Consider the following 18,509-nt stretch of genomic DNA (forward strand, 5'->3'; position numbering starts at 1 on the left):
CGCTCGGTGGAGCACGGATCTCAGGTGACCGGCGGCGACTCCATCTCGTTGGTCGGCGGCATGCTCCTAGTCCCTAGGTACGCCATTGTGGCAGTGTCGTCCTCATCCACCTCCCCATTCCCCCTCCGTTGCCTTTCCCCGTCGCTCACCTCCCCCCTTTCCAGTTGATTTGTGAGGCCTAATCAATCCCCGCTCCCTCAAGTTCTCATGTCGCAGGCGTCATCATCTACCGCTCGCACTCGGCGATCAAGCGTAGCTAGGGTTTCCCAGCAACCCGCATCCCTTGCTGTTGTTGCTGTAGTGCCTCCGCCCACTGCTGTTGAGCTGCAGGCGCCGATTGATGATGTGACCGGGTTGCCGTTGATAATGTGCCCTGATTGCAAGGACGTGAGGGTGTTTGCTGCCACTACCACGCAGTCTGAGTATAACATTGGAAGGAGATTTTTCAAGTGCCCTAGGAAGAACTATCGAAATGTCAGTGTTATAATCATTTTGCATTGCCCAAATTTCATTCTTGTTTGAATGGGCATGCCTGAGAATGGTAGTGTTTTTAGCATTCAGTGGCTACACTATTGATGTTAATTTGCCTGTTGTTTTAATTTTGATGTAGGGGACATGTACTAGGTATTGGTTCGAGGAAGAATATGTGGTGTTCCTTCATGATAATGGTTATCTACTGTCAGCTTCCTCGACCATTGCAGCAACTTCGACAACAGAAGTTCTTGAGCTGGTGGAAAAAAATTGATAGCTTAGAGCAGAATCTGAACAAGTTGAAGGAAATGGTTGGCAAGAACAGGGAAGGCATGGGAAGCTGTATTTGTCTTGTGTGTGGTTGTCTGAATGTAACATTCTTGGTGTTGGCCATCCTTTTGGTTGTAACTATAGTGTTGAAGTAGGCAATGATGATGAAGTAGGACATGTTGTGAAGTAGGTTGGATATGTTGGTCACACTTGATATGCTTTTGGCTATGATGATGAAGTAGGCTAGGACATGTTGTATTGAACCTGTTATCCAGCATGTATTTGTAGTTGGTATGAAATATGTGCCTTTGTGCTATTGTACATCTCTTGTGTGCATGGATATGTAACCTATCTGTGTGATGAAATATGCACCTTTGTGATGTATGTTGGAATTAAACATCCCTGTTGCTTTGATGTGTAACCTGTGTGTGATGAAATTTTGGCAGTATGTATGTAACTTCTAGCATATATATCATGACAGATCCTGTAATTTCCATGACACTATCAGGTTGTCATAAAAACCCAAAATTTTTGTAGTATATATCATCTCGATGAATTCTAGGCAGCATATAACATATCCATGATATTTTGGCAGCATATAGCCTGTATGTAACTTCCAATAGGTTACATGTGCATAGAATAGAATTCATAAATCAAGTTTAACATTGAAACAGAATCATTGCATACAAGGTCTTACAATTTTATAATTTAGATACAAATTTCAATGGCATAATTCAGATACAATAGAATCACTAACAGAAGTTCATGGTTCACAAATAGCTCCAGAAATGCAAAGGCTAGTCATCATCACTGTCTTCTTTTGATATGTTGTCTTCATTTGGACTATGGTACTCAAGGAAGGTTTCATCTTCATCTTCGTTGTCTGTTTCATCACCTTGAGCTATATGTTGATGTCCACAGATGCTCTCGACAAGGTCTCTATTAATAGAGCTGCTTGGTTGATTGTCCATGTGCAACAAATCCATATCAGGATAAATGTCTCCCACTGTACCATCTCTGGACGAAGTATTCTCTTGGTATGCCTCCTAACATCTCATTTGTACTTGTTCATGGATTGGTTGCTTTCCATCGGACTCTTCAACATCAAATATATGTCGGTGGCCAAATTCTTGTACCACTCGCCAAGATGAGCCAAACTTTGTATCTTCCAAGAAAAATACTTGTGAAGCTTCTGTGGCTAGAATGAAAGGATCATTCTTATACCATCAACCTTCGATGTTAATGCTCTTGAAGTAACCATCATCTTTCATTTGGTATGTCCTTCCCTCAAGATTGTACCATTCACACCGTAATAAGATAACAGATCTATCTCCTTTGTTGTTCTAATGTCTCTGATTGTCCCATAGTAGTCAATAGTGATATCATTGTGATCCCCTATAGTCTTGATGGTGGAGTTTTGTGTTTTCCTATGTGCCTCATGAGCCATAGTGTGGTACCGTACCCCATTGATTATACAAGCCCTATATGATCGCACACGCCTATCCGATCGACATGCGAGTGAGTACAAGTCTTCATCAACATTTGTTGTGCCTTCGTAATTCAATCTGGTAATCTATAGGAAAACACAGAGAATTGGTGATTTTTGAAAATTTATTGTATCATAAATGATTCACTCAGGTTGTAAAAGTTGCACGCACATGTTTCTCAAACCATGCAGCAAAGTGTGTTGACATCATTTTTCAATATTATTGACCTGTTGTTGTTCCAATTGGGCTCTATACATTCTGCAAAGGAAGTAGTTAATTAGTTTATTGTGAGACTAATATTGACTAAAATTGGCATAAATGAAATGACAAAATTACTCACTCTTTGTATTCATCAACCTCTTCGCAGTTATTTAGAACAAACCAAACCATGGAGTCATAGTCTTTATCTTCGTAATGAAGTGTTGAAGCACCCAACACGTTAATACCATGACAAAAAATAGAGAATCATTGGGTGTAAAAATGTCACTGAAATATGTTGAGCACTGGGTCATACACTCATATGCAGTGTATGCCTCTGCAACAGATCCTTCAGGTCTTGCTTTATTGTGGATGACATGCTTAAAGGTGCCCAATCTTCTCTCAATGGGATACATCCATCCATACTGAACCAGTCCCCTAAGGAGTGCCTTATTAGGTAAGTGTACTGCTAGCTGAACCATAACATCGAAGAATACAGGAGGATAAATTTTCTCTAGCTTGCAAAGGATAATTACAATATCTTCCTTCATCTGGTGTAGTGCATCAACCTTTAGAGTTTTCGAGCAAAGTTGTCTAAAAAACCTACCTAATTCAGCAATTACTTCATATACGTCTTTGCGCACCAAACCACGAAGGCCAGCTGGTAAAATACATTGCAGCAGTATATGACAGTCATGTGTTTTCAGCCCATGCATTGTTCCTCCCTCCATATTGACACATCTTGATATATGAGAGGCATAGCCATCTAGAAATTTAACATTGCTCACAAACTGCAAGAACTTCTTCTTTGCTTCTGGTGTTAGAACGTAACAAGCTTTGGGCTTTGAGGATGAATTACCAGTGTCTTCCTACAAAGGAAGCTCTTTTCTTATACCTCTGTCTTCCAAATCTAGTCTAGCAGCGATTGTGTCCTTTGTCTTGTTCGGAATATTAAGTAGAGTTGACAAAATGTTTTCACATATGTTTTTCTCTATGTGCATAACATCAAGGTTGTACTGCAGCTTCAATTTTGACCAGTATGGCAAATCATACAAGCTAACCTTCAGATGCCATACTTGTTCTCCATTATGGCATCATTTTCTTGATTTTGGCTTATCTAGATTTTTGCCTAGAACATAGCAAACTTCATCCAACCTTGCCATAACCTCATCTGCACTAAATTTGCTTGGCTGCTCTCTAGTTTCATGGTGGCCATTGAAAGATCTATTTTTCCTCTAGGGATGGTTGTTTGGGAGGAAACGTCTATGGCCTATGAAACCAATTTTGTTTCTTAGGCATTCGGAGCATGGATTCTCATCACAGTGCACAAATGTGAAGTAACCCCTAGTAGTTCTACCTGACATGGTGCCTAATGTAGGGTAGTCATTGATTCCCCCAGAATTGTTGCACGCAGACTGAATTCTTTGCCTTCATGTGCATCATAAGTAGGGACACCTTCCCAAAGAGTTAGCATGTCTGCTATCAAAGGCTGCATGAACACATGGAAATCTTTGCCCGGTGAATTTTTGCCTGGAATTATTAAAGATAGCATATAATTGGATTGGTCCATACACATCCATGGTGGAAAATTGTATGGAACCACTATCACTGGCCAGATGTTGTATGAATTGGTCATCTGACCAAATGGGTTGAATCCATCAGTAGCAATGGCTAACCTCAAACTACAGGGATCATCTGTAAAAGACTTGAAAGTATTATCAAATTCTTTCCAAGCTTCTCCATCAGCAGGATGTCTTATTTCATTCTCAACTGGTACCCTCTTTTCCTTGTGCCATCTTGCATACTGTGCCCGCTCCTTTGAGATAAAAAGCTTTCGAAGGCGTGGGATTATTGGAAAGTAACAGAGGACCTTGTGAGGAACTTTCTTTTTTCCCTCCTTGTTCACTTTCCATCTTGTGAAGCCACAAACTAGGCAATGATCATCGTCTTCATGGTCCTTCCAAAATAAGGCACAATCATACTTGCACACATCAATACAAACATAACCAAAACCAAGCTTCCAAAGTAGAGCTTTCATTTCGTTATAGGACTTAGGGAGGCCGGTCACATTCATCAAAGATGTCGAAAGCAACTCAAGGAAAGCATCGAACCCATAATTTGTTATCTGATTGTACACTTTTATATGTAGTAGTTTAATAATGAAAGTTAGCCTAGATTCCTCGGTGCAACCTGGATAAAGCTCACGCTTTGCCTCTTCCATGATTTCTTTATATAAGTTACCACCAAAGCCATGGCTTGCTGCAGTGTGCAAATCTTGAATCAACCCTTGAACTCTCCATGCACTATCTTGTATGACATCTTTAGCTTGTCCTTCCTCATCAAGTGTTGCCTGGTCATTTCCCTCCCATGACATATCTTCAGGTACAACAGTGAGTTCTCCATCATCATCTTGTTCAACATCATCATTTCCCTCTCCATGGTCAATCCACCTTGTATAGGACCTAGACATACCATTGATTTCGATATCCTCCTATACCTCATCTTGGCTTTTTTTATTTGGTTCAGCCATTTTCAGCATGGGCACTTGATTTTCTCATCTACACTATATCTACTTCTGACATGTTCCATGAATTGTGCAACACCAGACAAATAGGGCGTAGTAAATGGGGCACTGTTATAAATCTAGCTTCTATCCATCTCAACCTGGGCGGCGCTGCTGCTGGTGGGGGGGTAGCTCCAATGCCTCTCGTTGTATGAATTTCTCGAGGCCTTCAATCAGAAGACACTCAAATACACTATGGTGCTCCTGCTTTTTGTCTTTGTACCTGTATCTATGCTAAAAACAACCTAATGTTAGGGGAGGTTTTGCTATTGATTCCATATATTGAAGCTTAAAAATCCCTACAGCAGTTCATAACTAGATGACAAATCATGAATGTATCTACATTTCATATGCAATTAACTACAATCATTCATGATGTTCTTTTTGTAAGTGTAAGTTTCACATGGAACAAAACTTATCTACATGTAAGATCAAGCTGCATTGTAGTTGCAAGTATATGTTGGGAGGTAGCCACTGCTTTGCTCGAAAAAATGAAACTAGAGGACTTCTCATCCTATAGATTGCCTGATTTTGGTTATAACACACGCTGGGTGGTAGCCACCGATTTTGATACGGCTGAAGAAATTAAGCCTGAGACAACATCATTTTTTTGTTCTAATAACAAAAGAGGATGGGTAGCATCATTACCCAATAAAATATTCCAGAGATCTACTGAGAAGCTTCGTGTACTGAAACTTTGCCTCTGTACTTGTAGCTTTTCTTCACCACGGGTGGCCGGCGCTGCTGCTTGTGGGGGGGAGGGGGCGGTGCGGCTGCTTGTGAGGGTGGGTGGCGCTGCTACTGGTGGGGGGGGAGGGGGCCAACAGGAGCAGGTGGCGTGCCCGGCCAGGCTCCAGCTGGGGTGGATGGCTAGGCTCCACCATGGGTGGCCGACGTAGCACTAGCAAGGGTGGCCGGCGCGTCTCCACTCTCTAGCACGGGTGGCCGGCGCGGTACGAGCGAGGGAGCAGCTATGGTCGCCGGCCAGGCTGCCTCTGGGGGTGCCAAGGCTGCTGATGGGGGGAAGGGGGCCAGCGCTGCTGCAGGTGGCTTGGCCGGCCAGGCTCCAGCTAATTAGCCTTGAGTGACATGTGGTCTAAAGTTTCAATGACATGAGGGCCCAGCATGCTCATTAGCCTCCCATGTGGTGCAAACATCAATTCTTTTTTTGATCTATGGCAAAAACTTCTAACAAGTTTTTCTCCCACATGCTAGCTCCAAATCTGATGTTTTTTTCCTAAAATTTTCTAAAATCATGATCTATCAATGTATAGCACTGATTTTGGCTCCATCATCAAGTGTCAAAGTTTGAACAAATCAAAATTTGAATACAAAAAAATTACAACTTTACACCACATTTTGAAACTCCAAATGATTTCAGCTAAAAAATCACAAACATCAAAGTTCAACAACTCATCAAGACCTACATTTTTTGTATTGGTCATTTGTTCATCTGAGAAAGTGGAAGTAACTTAGTTCATAAATTTTACATTATCTCTTAGAGTTTCATGAACTATAAGTGAGAGATGTAATTTCTGTGAACAAAGTTACTATCACTTTGTCGAATGAACAAATGACCAAAACAAAAATTGTAGGTCTTGATGATTTGTGCAACCTTCGTGTTCATCACTTTTTAATTTGAAATTATTTAGTACCCCAAATTTTTGTTAGAAGTTTGAATATTTTGAAATTCAAATTTTAAACTATCAAAACAAAGTCATACGAAGAAATAACCGAAACCAAATTGGTAGATCTCGACACGTTGTACAACTTTGTTTGAGACATTGTTTCCATTTTCAATCATTTATTAGCCAAAAAATCCATTTGAAGTCCTAATACTACTAAAATGGTCACTGACATAGTGGACCCACTGCGTAGGACAAAAATGTGGCCAATTTTTCAAAGCTGCACCTCACACTCTCCCGCATTGATTCGCTTGTCGACACATGGGCCCCACCACGCCTCTCGCTCAAGGCATCCAAGTTCCCCCACGCGGCCTTATCCTCTTGCCCGTGGGTCAGACCAAGGGGAAATCCCCAATCTCCTTCTCTTCCCTCCACTCACCGCCACGCCGTCGCCACTGCCTCTCGCCACCACTCCGCTCGCCACTCACCGCCCGCCGCCATCCGCTGCCACCACCCTACCCACCGCAACTCTACCGCCACCACCCTGCTTGCCACTCACCACTAGCCGCCACTCCGCTGCCACCACCCCGCCCGCCACTCACCGCTGCCGCCACACCTCCCACTGCCACTCCTATGCCACCCATCCCGGCGCCACACCTCCGCCGTGGCTGGATCTACCCATCTCGTGGCCAACGCTTCCGCCGTGGCCGGTAAGTAAATGGCCTTATTTCTTTGCCTTAGGGTTAGGGATGCAGTAAGATTTGGGGATTTTGATTTCTAGGGTCCAGATTTGGGGAAGAACAGAGGCTTCCTCTGGTTCGTTGTCTTCTCATGTGCTCGATTTGATTTTCTAGCCACGGCGCCTCCGCTGTGCGGCGCAAGCCACATGAGCGGGCCCACGGTGCCTCCTCTTTAACCAGTGCCAAATCTCTGCTGGGTTCCTTTTCAAAAGGAAAAGAAGTGTATCTCAAGGTACCTTATAGTTTGCAGCCAATGCCTCCCTTCTCCCCTAACTTGTAGCTCCTGTTACCTTTTGGCCTTGCTGTGTTATAGATGATAAAATGTAAACAATCATTTAAATTGTACGTGTATGACAACACCAGTTGTTAAGCGTTAGTGCAGGACTGCTGGTTAGGGCACTACTATTTCATACTTGTTTTATTCACCCCGACATGCTAAACAAAAGAATTATGAATTTGTGACATGTTTATTGAAATTTGATATTAGCTGCATCTATAGCCCATAGAAAAAGGCACCCCGACATGCTCTTTGTATCAAGATACACAAAGCAGTAGGATATTATCTCCATTTTGTTTCATTTACAATTTCAATGGTTTGACTAACTATTAGATTGCTCCTTTTATTTCGTTTACAATTTCTCTACTGATCTGTTAGGTTTTTTCAACTCTTTTACAGAAACTGAATCCAGTTTCTGCTCTTTCTATGTTTGGTTGTAATAAGTAATACAAGAAATGACAAAAACCAAGTACGAGCAGGAGAGGGATGCGAATGTAAAGGCTATTCAGGAAGTTTTTAAGTCTTTCGGTATTCCGGTGTTAGCTCAGACTGTTAGTGATGTTTTTTTCAAAACAAAAAGGGGGCAAAGCGAAGAGACTAGTATCTAACAATCCAGAATCTGACACTGAGTATGATCCTTCATCTAACATTGATAACCAATCTGACAGCGATGATAATTATGATGATGACCTCAATAATGAGGTCAATACTGAGGTGAGATGGATTACTTGGACAATTAACAAGTTTCTGGTCTCTCCATTTGAAACATATATACTTCATTGTAGTTAATTAATCTACTTGACACTTCTTTCATAATTAATAAGATGCATTTTTCTCTTGCCAGGAAAGACCAATGGTTCCAAGAACTCACCCACAGAAGAAGAAGCAAAAGGTGGCAACAATGGCGGCTATGAACTAGCAGCCACTGCGCACGCCAACTAGAATCACTAGGCAAAGTGCAGCCATGCCTTCACCTACAGGTCATCCACCGCCTAGGCCAAGACATCCCTTGCCTCCAAAGAACACTTTGAAAGCCAACCCAAAACCAAATGTGATTTCTAGTAGCAGCCAACTGCAAGGCCACCTCACTACAAGCGGCAGCCACACCACAGAAACTACTGACATAGTGCCTACTCCTCCAAGAGTCACCAGGACTAGTCTAGCCATGTCTTCACCTATTCCAAACACATAGCCTAGTCCTCCTAGATACACCAGGAAAAGTGTAGCCATGTCCACACCTGGTGCAAACACAGTGCCTAGTCCTCCTAGATTCACTAGGACCCATGCAGCCATGTTTGCGCCTGGTGCAAACACAATACCTAGTCCTCCTAGATTCACTAGGTCCTAGTGCAGCCATGTCTTCACCTAGTGCAAACACTGAGCATAGTACTCCTAGAGCCACTACTACCCTATCTCAGCAACCTACTCCCACAACTAGTGTTAACTAAGCAGTTCCTGCAGACACCTCACTAGGTGGACAGAGCTCTAGGCAAAGCAATGATGTCAATGAGTCAGCTGAGCAATTTGATGCTGCTAATTCAGAGGGTCATACATATGAAGGAGAACCAAGAGATGACTTAGTTCCAGGTAAACAATATGAGTTTCTAAGCATTTGTTTCTCCATTCATTATCTACAATTATTACTTCTTTAATAACACATTTTGATCATTATTTGCCAATGCAGTGCCCCCAAATAATGTCCACAAGAAAGCCATGGGTCATGGCTTAGAGAAGATGCTAAATAGAGGAAAGGAGCTGGCTATCCAAGTGGTTGAAGGGAAGAAAAGACCTGATGTCCCACTTCAGGCAGCGAAGCTGGCATCAAAAACTAGTGTTGCCCTTAGAGACAACATGCCCATCTACACATCATGGAAGCTTTATGACAATGATGCGGGAAAGGCAGAAGTAAAAAAAGTGCTTGACAAAGTGGTGGTGAGACAGCTATTTCACTCCTCCAAATACTCTCTTGCATTACTCTACTCCCATGTGATAAATTGTATCTAATAAATGATTTGTGTGGCTTCAATCAAGGTTGGATGTGGATGTTAAGAATGAGGCACCAAGTAAAGCTGCATGCACTGATATCATTAAGAGGGGAGTAAGGTAGACGAGGTATCACCTAAAAAAGAAGTACTTTCGACGAGTCACTAACAGAAGAACAGCTGCTGGCCAAGCAACCTCCACCTAAAATGAAGAAAGAGGAATGGACCAAGCTGGTAGAGTACTGGTGTGACCCAAAGAATCAGGTCCATGCCTGAATTATCTGCTTTTGTTAATATGTAATGCAAACTGTGCATGTGAATGACAACTCTGTATTGCATGTGGTGCAGGAAAAATGTGCTAAGAATAAAGTAAACTGAGCCCAAGTGCAGCTTCATCAAAGGACTAGAGCTAGGTCCTATATTGTCCCATCAATACAGCCTGGTACAGATACTATGTCTTTTGTACATTTGTAGTTTAGTAATTATCATGTGCTTTTGAACTATCAAGTTAGCACATGCTCCAATTATTTCTGAGATGGGCTCCCATGTTCATAATATGTGCGTTGTGTTGAGTGAGCTATAATCAATAGGTGTTTAGGCTCCAATTCTTTTATGGTGACCATTTGAAACTGAAATCTGCAAGAGGAATTGCTATATCATCAGAGATGATCATCATCAGTAGTAGGTGTTGTTTAGGCCAAGTTATTATTCTTGATCTGTCTAGGTTGCATTGATGCATGTTCCTGTGTTGTTTTTCTTGAATTGATAGTAATTAGTTGACTTTGCTAGTGATTGTATTTGTTGTTGGCATAAAAAATCTAGAGGCAAATACTGGGGCAAATACTTGTATGATTTGTAGTGCATACATATTTTGGCATCTTGCTATTGGCATGTACAAATAATCTATGGCTAATCTTATATCCCAAGTTTTTAACATGCTATAGAGGACTAAGTACAACAACATGGAGCCAGATGCTATTGATTTCTTTGGGGAATGTATGAGTAGTCCCCAAAATGGTCAGTACTCCTCTTGCAAATGAAATATATATAAGTTACAAAATCAATGGATACATGCATGTACTACACTCAAGTAAATGCCTGGTTCAACACTGGCCTTGTTATTAAGTGGATTCATTTTATGTAGGAACAAATGGTTGTAGAGAAGGAAAGAGAGCGAGAAGAAGGAGAAGAACAAAAGTCTCCCTCCAAGATTGTTGCTGACTATCTTAGCCAGATCAGTCGTGCTTCCACCTTCCTTCCTAACATTGGTGTCCCTCGACCATCGAAGACTGGCCGGTCCACATCGACAGCCACACAAGCACGCCTACAAGCTTAGTTTGAGGAAACACTCCAAGCAAAAAGAGAGGAAGCTGCTAGGAAGCAGGAAGAGTTGCAAGCATAGCTTCAAGCTCAACAGGCCAGCACTTGAAGAAACCAAAGTTTGTTGCGTCAGACCCAAGAGAAAGTGAAGGGGATGCATACCAAGTTTGAAGAGACTAATGCACTGCTATGAGCTGTCCTGAAACTTTAGAAAGATTGAGGTAGGTATGAATGCAGTGTCTAAGGATGATGCCTTTGCCTAAGCTTTTGCTACCTTGCTAGAACTTACTCTGTGGTTGGAACTTTGTCAAAACTATGTGCAATCTGTTTGTATGTTTGAACCTTTGTGGTGGAACCTCTGTATGTTTGAACCTCTTGTGGTGGAACATGCCTGATGGAACCTGGAACTATGTGGTGGAACAAGTGTGCTGGAACATGTTGAACCACTATCTTCTGGTCTTGAATTTATGTGTATGCATGATGGCTTGACTGAATTGTGTATGATTTATGACTTGTGATGAGAATGTTGTGGATGATGGCTTGGCTGATATATATGTGTATTATGCTTTTATGAGCTATGATGAAAGATTAGTGTATCGTCACTGAATATGGCTGCCATGCTCGTCATGAATGAGAGGACAATTTGTGACGCCATACAGTCATCTCAAAATGTCTCTAACTACCATACAAAACAAGACAAATTCTAGGCGTCACAAAATCCACATACTTATATATGACATTTCTGTGTCGTTAAAAAAACTTATCTAAGACTGTCCTCACACGTACCATTTATGACGTTTCATACATTAGGTCACACATTGACTAACCAATATGTGACACTTACAGTCGTCATAAAATATAACAATATGTGATGAAAAGACACAACCGTCACAAAAGGTCATAACATTTTGTGATGGTTCTCAATATTATCATCACAAGGTACATTATGTGACGGTCATTATATGACGACTGGTATGACGCTCCTTTTTTGTCATAAGACACTTTTTATGACCAATTTTGTACTTACCATGATAGTGTGCTTGTGTCATACAAACCATTTTTTTTTGTAGTGTTTGGATTTTGGTGTTTGATGATCGAGCCAAATACTTCAGAGCCACTAAAAATAATACTAGTTCCTTGTGTGCCGTCAATATTTCTAAACTTCCCTAGTTGCCATCATTCTAAATTTTTATACCTTCCATGCCACTCCATTGGTATTCTATTAACTTCTCTGTTTAGATTCCTATAAAAAATACTACCCCCCTCTCTCCCTTCCCAACAATCACTGCTTCGGTCGACCTCCAAGATTAGCAGAGGCACCACCGACCACATGGTCTGGGTCACAGACCACCAACCTTCTTCATCTATCCATGCATGGAGAAATCAAGGGTTATGGTTTGGGGTGATCTCAAGAAGAAGCAAAAAAAGGGATTTCTTGAGCTCACCCAAGAATGGAGATGAAGATGAGGATTTCCACCCTCTCCTTGAGATGATAATTCTTGGCCTTCCTTAATCTTCTTTTTCTTCTTTTCTTTCTCTTCCTTTTCTTTTTTTCATCTTCCTTTCTCTCGCTAGTTCTTACTTGTTATTGTTCACTTCATTTGAAGAGAGAGAGAGAGGGAGAGTAAAGAATGAATGGAGTGGGTGTGAGAGGGCTGAACCAGCACCTTGGTTATCTCTATTCCATGCTGATATGTGGGGGCAAGATGAGGAAGGGAGAGATAGCTCATCCAAACTAATTTTGCTAAATAAATGATCTAGCGAAAGGTCCGAGGGATCATAGAATTTGGGGAATTTGTATTTGAAGAGGAGAGATTGACATTGGGGTGTTTAACTTTGACTAAGGAGTTCATATGAATCTTCTAAGAGTTGGAGGGTACTTCTTGGCCGATATCTTGTAGAATCTTCATTGAGTTAACTATAGAGTTGACCAGGGTTAACCCTAGTTGAATTAACTTGATTAGAGAAGGTTTAAGAGAGTTGATAAATGAATTTGGAGTCCTTGTCCGATAAACAATGGAGCAAGGGCCCAGATGGAAATGATAAGGTCGTTCATTGCTAGAGAAAGGGTTGAGCTAGGGCTATGGTTTAGAGTCCCTTGGTGGATAAAGTCCAGGCTCTAGACATGTGATGAGATGGTCCAAGGGCTTGTGCGAAGGTTCAAGGAGGGTTTGGTGAGAGTCCTAGAGTATGAGGGGTGTTTTTGAAAAATTTAGTTGGAACGATCATTGGGTTGTGACACTATTGTTGTTTAACAATAGTAACATTCTTTCGTTACCTTGATGAAACAACGCCTACACCTATTAATCCAAAAAGGAGGACCTCATGATCTTGAAATCCAAAGAGGATGGTTGATGAGTACATGACCTACAGGTGCCATCATGTTACATAAAAGGGAGAATTGTCTGTTGGACATCCAAAGTGATGGTCCTTTGCTGGCGGACACCCACTTTGGAGCATTTTGAAAGAAGACACTCTAGTTCAGTGAAATTAGGCCACAACACACCGTGGACCGGTTGCCGCCGGTTGAGGAGCGAGAACAGCGGTGAAATGACATTCTAGCCCCTGTCGCTTTCTTCTTCATCTCTCCCTTTCTCTTTTTTTTGCTATGCCGCGCCGCCGAGGATGCGGTTGAAAGGTCCTAATGGCTAGAGGGGGGTGAATAGCCTATTAAGAATTTCTACAACAACACTTAGCAAATCAGTTAGACAATTATGAAGCGAAGCAAGTGTTGTGCTAGCCTACTAAAAAAGTAAGCCACCTACCACAATTCTAGTTTCTAACCACACAATGGCTATGTCACTATACTAAGTTAGTGTGCTCTCAAAGGCTAACTAAAGAGCCACACTAACCAAACTAACAAGCACTCACAACTAGCTACACTAAAGAGCTTGATAACTAGTTTGCGGTAATGTAAAGAGAGTGAGCAAGATGGTTATACCGCCGAGTCGAGGAGTGAACCAATCAATCACAAGAATGAATACCAATGAAGACCAATCACCTCGGAATCAAATAATGACACAATGATTTTTTACCGAGGTTCACTTGCTTGCTGGCAAGCTAGTCCTCGTGGCGATTCACTCACTTGGAGGTTCACGTGCTAATTGGCATCACACATCAAACCCTCAATAGGGTGCCGCACAACCAACACAAGATAAGGATCACACAAGCCACGAGCAATCCACTAGAGTACCTTTTGGCTCTCCACTGGGGAAAGGTCAAGAACCCCTCACAATCACCATGATCGGAGCCAGAGACAATCACCAACCTCCGCTCGATGATCCTTGCTGCTACAAGACATCTAGGTGGCGGCAACCACCAAGAGTAATAAGCGAATCCTGCAGCGAAACAAGAACACTAAGTGCCTCTAGATGCAAACACTCAGGCAATGCACTTGGATTCACTCCCAATCTCACAAAGATGTTGAATCAATGATGGAGATGAGTGAGAGGGCTTTGGCTAAGCTCACAAGGTTGCTATGTCAATGTAAATGGCCAAGAAGGCAAGCTAGAGCTGGCCATGGGCCTTACATAGAAGCCCCTAGAAATAGAGCTATTGTACCCCTTTACTGGCCACTACTCGGGGTGACCGGACGCTCTGGTCAGATCAACCGGATGCAGAACCTAAGCGTCCGGTCGCCAGATGCTTGCCACGTGTCATCGGCTTCAAATGCTGATCACCCGATCTCAATGGTCATTAGTACATTTAAGTAGTGACCAGACGCACTACTCAAAGTGACCAGACACACCAACACCAACGTCCGGTCATTTCTAGTAAGGTACCAGAAGCGAAAAATCACAACCAGACATGTCCGATCATGTCTAATAGGACTCCCCCAGTGTTTGGTCACTCAACGTCTCCCCTATGCGCTGCATATGTCCTCATACGTCATACTTACCAGACTCAGGCCCTGAGCGTCTAGTCATTTCTCGTGCCAGCGTCCGGTCATGAGACTGAAACCGCATGCTCACTACTGCCATTGACCAGACGCGCCGATCCTACCGAGACCAGCGTCTGGTCACGGTTAGTGACCTCTGTTCACCTAGGTTTAGCTATCGGACACGTCCGTTATGCTCTATGAAACCCTATCCTTTCTGTATAGGGCGCCGGTGGCACTGTCGGACTATCCGCACTCTACGGGTGGACACTCCGCCGGTGAAGTTCCTAACCCTTGCTCAAATGTGCCAACCACCAAGTGTATCACCTTGTGCACATGTGTTAGCATATTTTCACAAATGTTTTCAAGGGTGTTAGCACTCCACTAGATCCTAAATGCATATGCAATGAATTAGAGCATCTAGTGGCACTTTGATAACCACATTTCGATACGAGTTTCACCCCTCTTAATAGTACGGCTATCGATCCTAAATGTGATCACACTCACTAAGTGTCTCGATCACTAAAACAAAATGGCTCCTACCATTTATACCTTTGCCTTGAGCCTTTTGTTTTTCTCTTTCTTCTTTTCAAGTCCAAGCGCTTGATCATCACCATGGCATGACCATCATCATGCCATGATCTTCATTTGCTTCACCACTTGGAATGTGCTACCTATCTCATGATCACTTGATAAACTAGGTTAGCACTTAGGGTTTCATCAATTCACCAAAACAAACTAGAGCTTTCAATCTCCCCCTTTTTCATAATTGATGACAACCCTTATGCAAAGATATGAATTGAATTTCAATTGAATCCATGTTGCTTGCCCAAGCATATTTACCATGTGTAAAAGGATATGGACAAGTTTCATGAACCTCATATGGTAGCAATTGCTCCCCCTACATATGTGCTAAGAGTTTGGATTGAAGCATGCACACATGCTTAGATAGGAAATATAGGAGACAATGTATACCAAATGATGCTAAGGTATAAAAGATGGACCTTTGAAGCATGATACCAATCAGTGTGCACCATTATACCATCCTTAGCACCATGGTTAGCTTGATAGCACTTGGAAATGAAATCACTAGATAACCTATGCATGCTAGATTTACATTTCATCATTCAAACCTACAACTAGCATACACCACACAAGCATGGATATTGAAATTTAAAACTTGTGCCATGCAAGCAAACATTTGAAATACACATTCAAATGCACCATACAAGTTCATGAGCTTGCTCCCCCTACTTGTGTGCTCAAAATTTTAATTTATCCCTTCCCCCTATGTCAAATTCTCCCCCTTGTTGTCTTTTCACTATCTTAGTACACTAATATCTTTGTTTTTCTCCCCACGTACTAATATCACTAATATTTTTGTTTTTCTCCCCCTTTGTCATCAATGACCATAAAGGTTCAAAATGTAGATAGGTTGAGAGTATCAATGTCAATCAATGGGGTGAGGATCATTTTCCCAAATTTGGTTCAGTCTAGAATACTTGCCAAAGACATTTAACTCGGTTTGATCCAAGGACAAGCTTCTTCACACCTCCAAATAAGGGTTATCTTGTACCATGTTGAGTTAAACACTTAGAGCATATTTTCTAGATCAAACACTAGGTTTACAAGCCCACAAACATGTCATATGCTACCACTAGATCAAAATAAGCATAGAAACAATAGTGGTACCATACAATCATCAAAATCATTTGATTTTCATGAATGAGCCTATTCAATGTGAAAGATGTCTAGATGCACTAAACATGTCCTTAGCATGGATGTATGCCATGCCAATCAACTTTTACCTTGGATTGCTTGAAGGAGAGGCATGTCATATATGTGGAGGGTGCATCAACACATATTTGAGAAATCCAATATGTTCAACTCATGCCTTAGCTTGCAAAACCTTTTCTCATCCAATGGCTTGGTGAATATATCGGCAAGTTGATCTTCGGTGCCTACACTTTCAATACAAATGTCCCCTTTTGTTGGTGATCTCTTATGAAATGGTGGCGGACATCAATGTGTTTTGTTCTTGCATGTTGAATTGGATTGTTGGTCAACTTGATTGCACTCTCATTGTCACATAGCAATGGCACTTTCTTGAACTTGATTCCAAAGTCACTCAAGGTGGCCTTCATCCAAAGTATTTGTGCACAACAACTACCAGCTTCTTCAACTTGTACACATGGTCGGGCTTCTTATCATCTTCAAAACTGGGAGGTTGCTCAACATATACTTCTTCATTGATGTAACCATTGAGAAATACACTCTTAATATCCATTTGATAGAGTTTGATGTTGTGGGCACAAGCATAGGCTAACAAGATTCTAATTGCTTCCAATCTAGCAACCGAGGCATATGTTTCTCTAAAGTCAAGACCTTCAATTTGTGTATAGCCTTGTGCTACCAATCTTGCTTTGTTCCTTACTACTATCCCATCTTGATCTTGCTTGTTTCTAATGACCCATTTGGTTTCAATCACATTGTGTCCCTTTGGTCTCTCTACTAATTCTCATACTTCATTTCTTGTGACATTATTCAATTCTTCATGCATAGCATTCACCCAATCAACATCCTTCAATGCTTTCTCTATATTCTTTGGTTCAATGGATGACACAAATGAGAAGTGCCTACAAAATGAAGCCAATCTTGATCTAGTTTGCACACCTCTTGAAATATCACCAATGATAGTGTCCAATGGATGATCCCTTGCAACATTGGTTGGTTGGAGCATTGGAACTTGATTGCTTGCACTTGCTTGATCATTGGGTTGAGATGATGTACTAGCCACTTGATCTTGTTCATTATCATGAGAGCCACTTATACTTGCTTGATTTGTGTCATCTTGCACATTTGAGTTCGAGAGCACTTGCACTTGAGCATCTTCATCATCATTCACTTATCTAGGCCTCGATTCACCAACATCCATGTTCTTCATGGCATTTAAACATTGAATGCCTCTAACATCTTCTAAGTTCTCATTCTCTTCTTGTGAACCCTTGGTTTCATCAAATTCAACATCATGAACTTTCTCAAGAGTACCACTATCCAAATTCCAAACTCTATATGCTTTGCTAGTGGTTGAGTATCTAAGTAGGAATCCTTCATCACATTTCTTGTCAAACTTGCCCAATCTAGTGCATTTCTTCAAGATATAGCATTTGCACCAAAGACCCAAAAATATGCAATGTTGGGCTTTCTACCATTCAAGAGCCCATATGGTGTCTTCTCTTTCAATGGGTGACAATAGAGGTAGTTACTATAATAGCAAGCCATGTTGATAGCTTTGGCCCAAAAAGATTGACTCACATTGTACTCACTAAGCATACACCTTGCCATATCAATGAGTGTTCTATTATTCCTCTCAACAATGCCATTTGATTGTGGAGTGTACTTGGCTAAGAATTGATGTCTAATTCCAAATTCATCACACAACTCATCAATTCTAGTGTTCTTGAACTCACTACCATTGTCACTTCTAACTCTCTTGATGGTTGTTTCAAACTCATTGTGAATGCCCTTGACAAATGATTTGAATGTTGCAAACACATCACTTTTGTCCACTAGAAAGAATACCCAAGTGTATCTAGTATAGTCATCCACTATCATAAAGCCATATTTGTTACCACCAATGCTAGTATATTGTGCTGGCCCAAACAAATCCATGTGCAATAACTCAAATGCTTTACTAGT

The 18,509-nt window shown here is 41.6% G+C and overlaps 1 pseudogene; it reads left to right on the forward strand.

Annotated features, from left to right (window-relative positions):
* Positions 1 to 207: 207 nt before the first annotated feature.
* On the forward strand, positions 208 to 896 carry LOC136508465 (uncharacterized; annotated as a pseudogene).
* Positions 897 to 18,509: the final 17,613 nt, after the last annotated feature.

The sequence above is a fragment of the Miscanthus floridulus genome, chromosome 15, assembly GCF_019320115.1.
Source record: "Miscanthus floridulus cultivar M001 chromosome 15, ASM1932011v1, whole genome shotgun sequence".
NCBI classification, from domain to species: domain Eukaryota; kingdom Viridiplantae; phylum Streptophyta; class Magnoliopsida; order Poales; family Poaceae; genus Miscanthus; species Miscanthus floridulus.